This window comes from Primulina eburnea, chromosome 12 (genome assembly GCF_022965805.1).
Source record: "Primulina eburnea isolate SZY01 chromosome 12, ASM2296580v1, whole genome shotgun sequence".
NCBI classification, from domain to species: domain Eukaryota; kingdom Viridiplantae; phylum Streptophyta; class Magnoliopsida; order Lamiales; family Gesneriaceae; genus Primulina; species Primulina eburnea.
Genome location: NC_133112.1, coordinates 15,687,456 through 15,694,668, shown reverse-complemented (window position 1 = coordinate 15,694,668; position 7,213 = coordinate 15,687,456). Strand labels below are relative to the sequence as shown.

General features: G+C 33.4%; 1 pseudogene; it reads left to right on the top strand.

Annotated features, from left to right (window-relative positions):
• The first annotated feature begins 853 nt into the window (after nt 1–853).
• LOC140806690 (uncharacterized) lies at nt 854–6,782 on the top strand (annotated as a pseudogene).
• The last annotated feature ends 431 nt before the right edge of the window (nt 6,783–7,213 follow it).

Below are 7,213 nucleotides of genomic sequence, written 5' to 3'. Positions count from 1 at the left end.
CTAAATTCTTGGAACCATTTAAATGTTAGTTTGGTATTACCAACCATTTAAAGTGGATGCCTTGAGTTATTATATATAAATATATTATAATATTAAATTCTTGGAACCATTTAAATGTTAGTTTGGTTTTACCAACCATTTAACTTGGATTCCTTGATTTACTATATATAAATATATCATAATAATATTTTCTTGGTACCATTTAAATGTTAGTTTGGTTTTACCAATCATTTAAAGTGGGAACCTTGATTTAGTGTTTACAAATATATATATAGCACAATAAATACTTGACCACATTTATAAGTTTTGGTATATATTATATACTTATAAGATAATAATATATAACATAATATAAATATGATTATTTAATATATTGGAACCATTTTATTAAGTGGATTTCAATATTGTTCATTAATGTTAATTTTATTAAAATGCCAAGAGTGGATCCTTTAATCTCAACTACTTAAATTAAAATTTGAACAATTAAAATTTACCCATTAAAGATTCAATTAAAATTAAAAAGAAACAAAACAAAAACAAAAACAAAAAGACATTATAGTGGACTTGTAATTACCTTTGCTTCCCTGTGGATACGATATTCGGACTCACCGAATTATATTACTTGTGGACAACCTGCTCTTGGGAGTGCAACAATCAAAGTCGCAACAAGTTTTTGGCGCCGTTGCCGGGGAAGTATAATTTAATTTCAAGTCTATTTAATTTTGTTTTTATTTATTTGAATATTTATTGCTTTTGTGTGTTTTTATTCTTTTGCATTTGCATTTGCATGAGCATTTGGTCACGTACACTTAGTGGTCGACTCATTCGAAACAACCCTTTATTTTTACAAAACATGACGGAAGAACCCATCCAAGAAAATGAAGATGAAATTCAATCTCAACATGATCATGATAGACGAAGAACTCTTAGAGATCACATGAATCCTATACGTACTAGTGCACCTTCATGTCTAGTTTTTCCCCCTGATGGATCTCATTTCAATTTTAAGCCTGGTATTATCCAACTTTTACCCAACTTTCATGGCTTAGATTCTGAAAATCCATACATGCATTTAAGAGAGTTTGAACAAGTGTGCAACACATATAATGATCTAAATTGTAGCATGAACACCATTCGACTTAAGCTTTTTCCTTTTTCTTTAAAAGATAAAGCTAAAACTTGGCTACAAAATCTTATATCGGGATCCATTCGAACTTGGGATGAATTGCAACAACAATTTTTGAAAAAGTTTTTTCCATCTCATAGAACAAATTCTTTCAAAAGGCAAATCATCACTTTCACTCAAAAACAAGGAGAAACTTTTTATCAGTGTTGGGATAGATACAAAGAATTGCTTAATCTTTGTCCACATCATGGTTTTGAAATTTGGAGAGTTGTTTCTCAATTTTATGAAGGCTTAACACCTAAAGATAGGCAAATGGTTGAATTTATGTGTAATGGAACATTTGAAGATAAAGATCCAAACGAGGCAATTGAGTATCTCGATTCATTAGCTGAAAATGCTCAAAATTGGGACACTATAGATACAATCGAACCATCAAACAAGATTCAATCTCCTACATCTGGTGGAGGTATGTACACTCTCAAAGATGAACATGATCTTCAAGCTAGATTTACCTCTTTGGCAAGAAAAGTTGAGGCACTTGAATTGAAAAAGAATGGTCAATTAAAATCTGTTCAAGAAATTGCGTGTCACATCTGTGATACAAGTGATCATTTTACAAAAGATTGTCCCACTTTGCCGTCTTTTAAAGAATGTCTCCATGAACAAGCCAATGTTTTGAACAATTTCAAAAGGCCAAATTTTGAACCATTTTCTCAAAATTACAATCCAGCTTGGCGAAACCATCCAAATTTTAGTTGGAGGAATGATAATGCTGCACAATATCCGCAACCACATTTTCAAAATCAACAAAATTTTCAAAATTATGCACCTTATGTTCCTCCGCCGAAAAGAAATTTGGAAGATACATTGAATTCTTTCATTGCAAAGCAAGAGTCTATCAATACTCAAACTGCTCAAACCATGACAGATTTGAAAGATACTCTTGCTAAATTTGCATCTGCACTTAATGTTCATGAAAAAGGTAAATTTCCTTCACAACCTTTGCCTAATCCCAAGGATCATCATACACAAACTGGAACTTCTGCAACTCAACCGATGGATCAGGTAAAATCTGTTATTACCCTTCGAAGTGGTAAGGTTGTGGAAAAATCCATTCTTGAACCTTGTGAAGATGATGATAAATCAACTCCAAAGGGTAAGGAAGTGGAACCCATAACTTGCGAAGAGGAGGTTCAACAGACAGTGTCACCACCATTCCCTCATGCATTGAAAAATACAAAAAAATCAAATTTGAATTCTGATATATATGATATTTTTAAACAAGTAAAAGTTAATATTCCTTTATTAGATGCAATAAAACAGGTACCATCATATGCTAAATTTTTGAAAGACTTGTGCATTGTGAAAAGAAAATTGAATGTGAAAAAGAAAGCATTTTTAGCAGAACAAGTAAGTGCAATCATTCAAAATAATAATGCTTTGAAATACAAAGACCCTGGTTGTCCTACTATTTCTTGTATTATTGGAGAACGAAAGATTAAAAAAGCCTTGCTTGATCTTGGAGCTAGTGTTAATTTACTTCCATATTCAGTTTATCAAGAACTCAATCTAGGCGAGTTAAAACCTACTTCGGTAACACTTTTACTTGCTGATAGATCTGTTAAAGTGCCAAGAGGTATGGTAGAAGACGTGTTGGTCCAAGTTGATAACTTTGTATATCCTGTCGATTTCATAGTTTTAGATACACAACCTATCGAAGCTTGTAATGCAATTCCTGTAATTTTGGGTCGTCCATTTTTAGCAACTTCTAATGCTCTTATAAATTGCAGGAATGGAATAATGAAGTTGTCATTTGGTAACATGACCTTGGAGCTCAATGTTTTTAATCTTTGTAAGCAACCACATGACAAAGGAGATGAAAGTGAAGATGAAAATCTTATTGAAACTCTTGTGGAAGAAAACATTCAAGAAGGGAGTACTCGTGATCAATTAGATATTTGTTCAATTGAAACTGTTAAAGAAAATATTGAAATTGATCTTGATGATTTTATCAGGTATCACTCGTTACCAGGATCAGAGAAAGAATTTGAGGCGAAATATGAGAACAAAGACGAACCACCCATATTGGAGTTAAAACCCTTGCCAGAAGAATTGAAGTATGCATTTCTTGGAGAAGATGAAACATATCCAGTGGTAATTTCTTCCAAACTAGAAAGTGATCAAGAAGGTAAATTAGTTGATATGCTTAAAAGACATAAAAATGCAATTGGTTGGACACTGAAAGATCTCAAGGGCATTAATCCACTAATTTGCACACACAAAATTCATTTAGAAGAAAATGCTAAAACATCTCAACAACCACAAAGGAGATTAAATCCACATATGAAAGATGTTGTGAAAACTGAAGTTCTCAAACTACTTGATGTTGGGATTATCTACCCTATTTCTGATAGTAAGTGGGTAAGTCCAACACAAGTAGTTCCAAAAAAATCTGGCATCACAGTGATAAAAAATGAAAAAGGTGAATTGTTAACAAGTAGAGTCCCATCTAGTTGGCGGATGTGTATTGACTATAGAAAATTAAATGATGCCACTAGAAAAGATCATTTTCCATTACCATTTTTGGATCAAATTTTAGAAAGAGTAGCTGGTCATCCCTACTACTGTTTTCTTGACGGATATTCAGGCTATTATCAAATTCCCATTGCACTCGAAGATCAAGATAAAACTACATTCACATGTCCTTTTGGAACATTTGCATTTAGAAGGATGCCATTTGGATTATGCAATGCCCCAGCAACATTTCAAAGATGTATGCTAAGCATTTTTTGCGACATGGTTGAAAATTGTTTGGAAATTTTCACGGATGATTTAACTGTCTTTGGGAATACATTTGATAATTGTCTTGAAAATTTGGAAAAAGTTTTAAAAAGATGCGAGGAAAAAGGTCTTATTTTAAATTGGGAAAAATGTCATTACATGATTACTTCTGGAATTGTTTTGGGACATGTCGTGTCATCTCATGGAATTGAAGTTGATAAAGCAAAAGTTGATGTCATTGCCAATTTACCCCCTCCAAAAATCATTAAAGAAATTCAATCATTTTTGGGACATGCTGGATTTTATAGGAGGTTTATAAAGGACTTTAGTTTAATCTCTAAACCCATTTGTAACCTCTTGACAAAAGACACTGCATTTGAGTGGACTCAAGAATGTCAAAATGCTTTTGATAAAATCATTCGACATTTAACATCAGCTCCTATCATGCAACCTCCTGACTGGTCTTTACCATTTGAAATCATGTGCGATGCGAGTGATTATGCAGTCGGTGCAGTACTGGGTCAAAGAAGAAACGGTAAGCCTTATGTAATATATTATGCAAGTAGAACTTTAAACAATGCTCAAATGAATTACTCCACAACTGAAAAAGAACTACTTGCTGTAATATTTGCATTAGATAAATTTCGTTCTTATTTGATTGGATCAACGACTTTTGTGTTTACTGATCATTCTGCTATTAAATATTTGTTGACGAAACAGGATGCAAAGCCACGACTGATACGATGGATTTTGTTGCTCCAAGAATTTGACATTGTGATCAAAGATAAAAAAGGAACCGAGAATGTCGTAGCCGATCATTTATCGAGACTAGTAACAGGATCATCTTGTGAAATGACACCAATTAATGATAATTTTCCTGATGAACATCTATTTTCAGTTACTACTACACCTTAGTTTGCTAATATAGTAAATTTTCTTGTGACAAGAAAAATGCCACCGCAATGGAGTTCCCAAGATAAGAGAAAATTTTTGAATGAGGTAAAAAACTTTTATTGGGATGATCCGTATCTGTTCAAGTACTGTCCAGATCAAATTTTTCGACGTTGCATACCCGACAATGAGGTAAGTAGTGTCATTAAATTTTGTCATTCAGAAGCATGCGGAGGACATTTTTCTTCAAAGAAAACGGCTGCAAAAATTTTGCAGTGTGGATTTTATTGGCCCAGTTTGTTTAAAGACACCCACGAAATCTGCAAGATCTGTGAAAATTGTCAAAAATTGGGTTCAATTTCAAAAAGAAACATGATGCCTTTAAATCCTATCATTGAAATTGAAATCTTTGACTGTTGGGGAATTGATTTTATGGGACCTTTTCCACCGTCGTTTGGATACTTGTATATTTTAGTTGCAGTTGATTATGTTTCCAAATGGATAGAGGCAATTCCATGACGAACAAATGATCATAAAATCGTCATCAAATTTTTGAAAGAAAATATTTTTAGTAGATTCGGAATTCCTCGAGCTATGATAAGTGATGGGGGAACTCACTTTGTTAATAAACCATTTGCTTCATTAATGAAAAAATATGGTATTACTCACAAAGTAACAACTCCTTATCATCCTCAAACAAATGGACAAGTTGAATTAGCTAATAGGGAGATAAAGCAAATTTTGGAAAAAACTGTTAACTCAAATAGAAAAGATTGGTCTCTGCGACTTAATGATGCACTGTGGGCATATCGAACAGCTTTTAAAACATCATTGAATATGTCTCCATATAGGTTGGTTTATGGAAAACATTGTCATTTGCCTGTGGAATTGGAACATAAAGCTTATTGGGCGATCAAAACTTTAAATTCAAGCATGGACGATGCCAACAAATTGCGTAAATTGCAACTTAATGAACTTGATGAACTCAGAAATGACGCATATGAGAATTCGAGGATTTATAAAGCAAAAATCAAATCATTTCATGATAAAACAATTCTTAGAAAATCTTTTGAGATTGGTAAAAAAGTTTTGCTTTATAATTCTCGACTTCACATATTCCCAGGAAAATTACGATCAAGATGGACAGGCCCATATGTTGTAAAGCATGTGTATCCTTATGGAGCTGTAGATATTGAAAATCCTAAAAATGGTGATGTTTTCAAAGTGAATGGACAAAGGCTTAAACCATTTTTGGAAAATGAAATCTTTCAAGAAGAGTTTATTTCCCTTTCGGATCCTTAAATTTTTATGTTGCATTTAATTTTGTTTGTTTTTATTTCAGGTTTCCTTAATCTTTTTATTTTCCCGGTTAAATGGCGGATAACGGAAGGTGTGAAAGATTGAGATTGCTAATGCAAAAAGGAATTCCAGAAGATATTCGTCTTGTAATTGAAGCTAAGGTCCGATTAGGAGGAGAAGTTCCACAACCATTGCTCATTCGGTATTTGCCTGGATTAGGAAAAAGCACTTATGCGAAAAAACGAAGGGCAAAAAGTTTAGGGGTTTGTCATAAGTGTGCAAGATGGACTTGTGACAAACGATGCAGATCTTTGGGATGTGTTTCCGATAACAGAGAAGATAAAATTGGTTTTATTAAGAATGGGCTGAGTAAGGAGTCTTTGGATAACATCTTATTGACTCTTGAGACGCATTCTAGTGGACATGTGCATATTGAACTTCTCCGTTTATGGAAACAACTTCAAGATGAGCGTCATAGTCTTGGGAATCTGACTAAAAAAGACCCTGTTTGCCAATTTATAAGAAAATTGGATGGGAAGCATATCCTCGACTCATAGAAGGCGTTGAAGCCGTTTCTGGACGTAAAACCAGAGGAAAATTGTGAGCCACAATCACACTACTGTTTATATGCATGTGTCTCATTATTGTTTTTACTATTTATTCTGTTTACAGCTGTGACCCATAGTTTTTTCATGATAACATTTTACCCCTATAAAATCTCTCATCTTTCTCTCTATTTTCGCAGAAAAAAAAAAAGAAAGAAAAAACATGGCTGGATCCTCTGCACAAACATTGAAAAATATTTGTGTATTTTGTGGGTCGAGTCCTGGAAAAAATGAAGTGTTTGTAGAAGCAACGAATAATCTTGGAAAGATATTGGCTGAGACAAAAATTCACTTGGTATATGGGGGAGGTAATATTGGGTTAATGGGATCTGTTTCAACATCTGCTCATCTTGGAGGTAGTCAGGTTTTGGGTATTATTCCTATAGCTTTAGCTGAAGGAAATATTACAGGTGTTACGATTGGGGAGAAATTAAAAGTTTCTTCTATGTATGAAAGAATCACTAAAATGATTGAAAATTCTGATACTTTTATCGCACTACCAGGTGGTTTT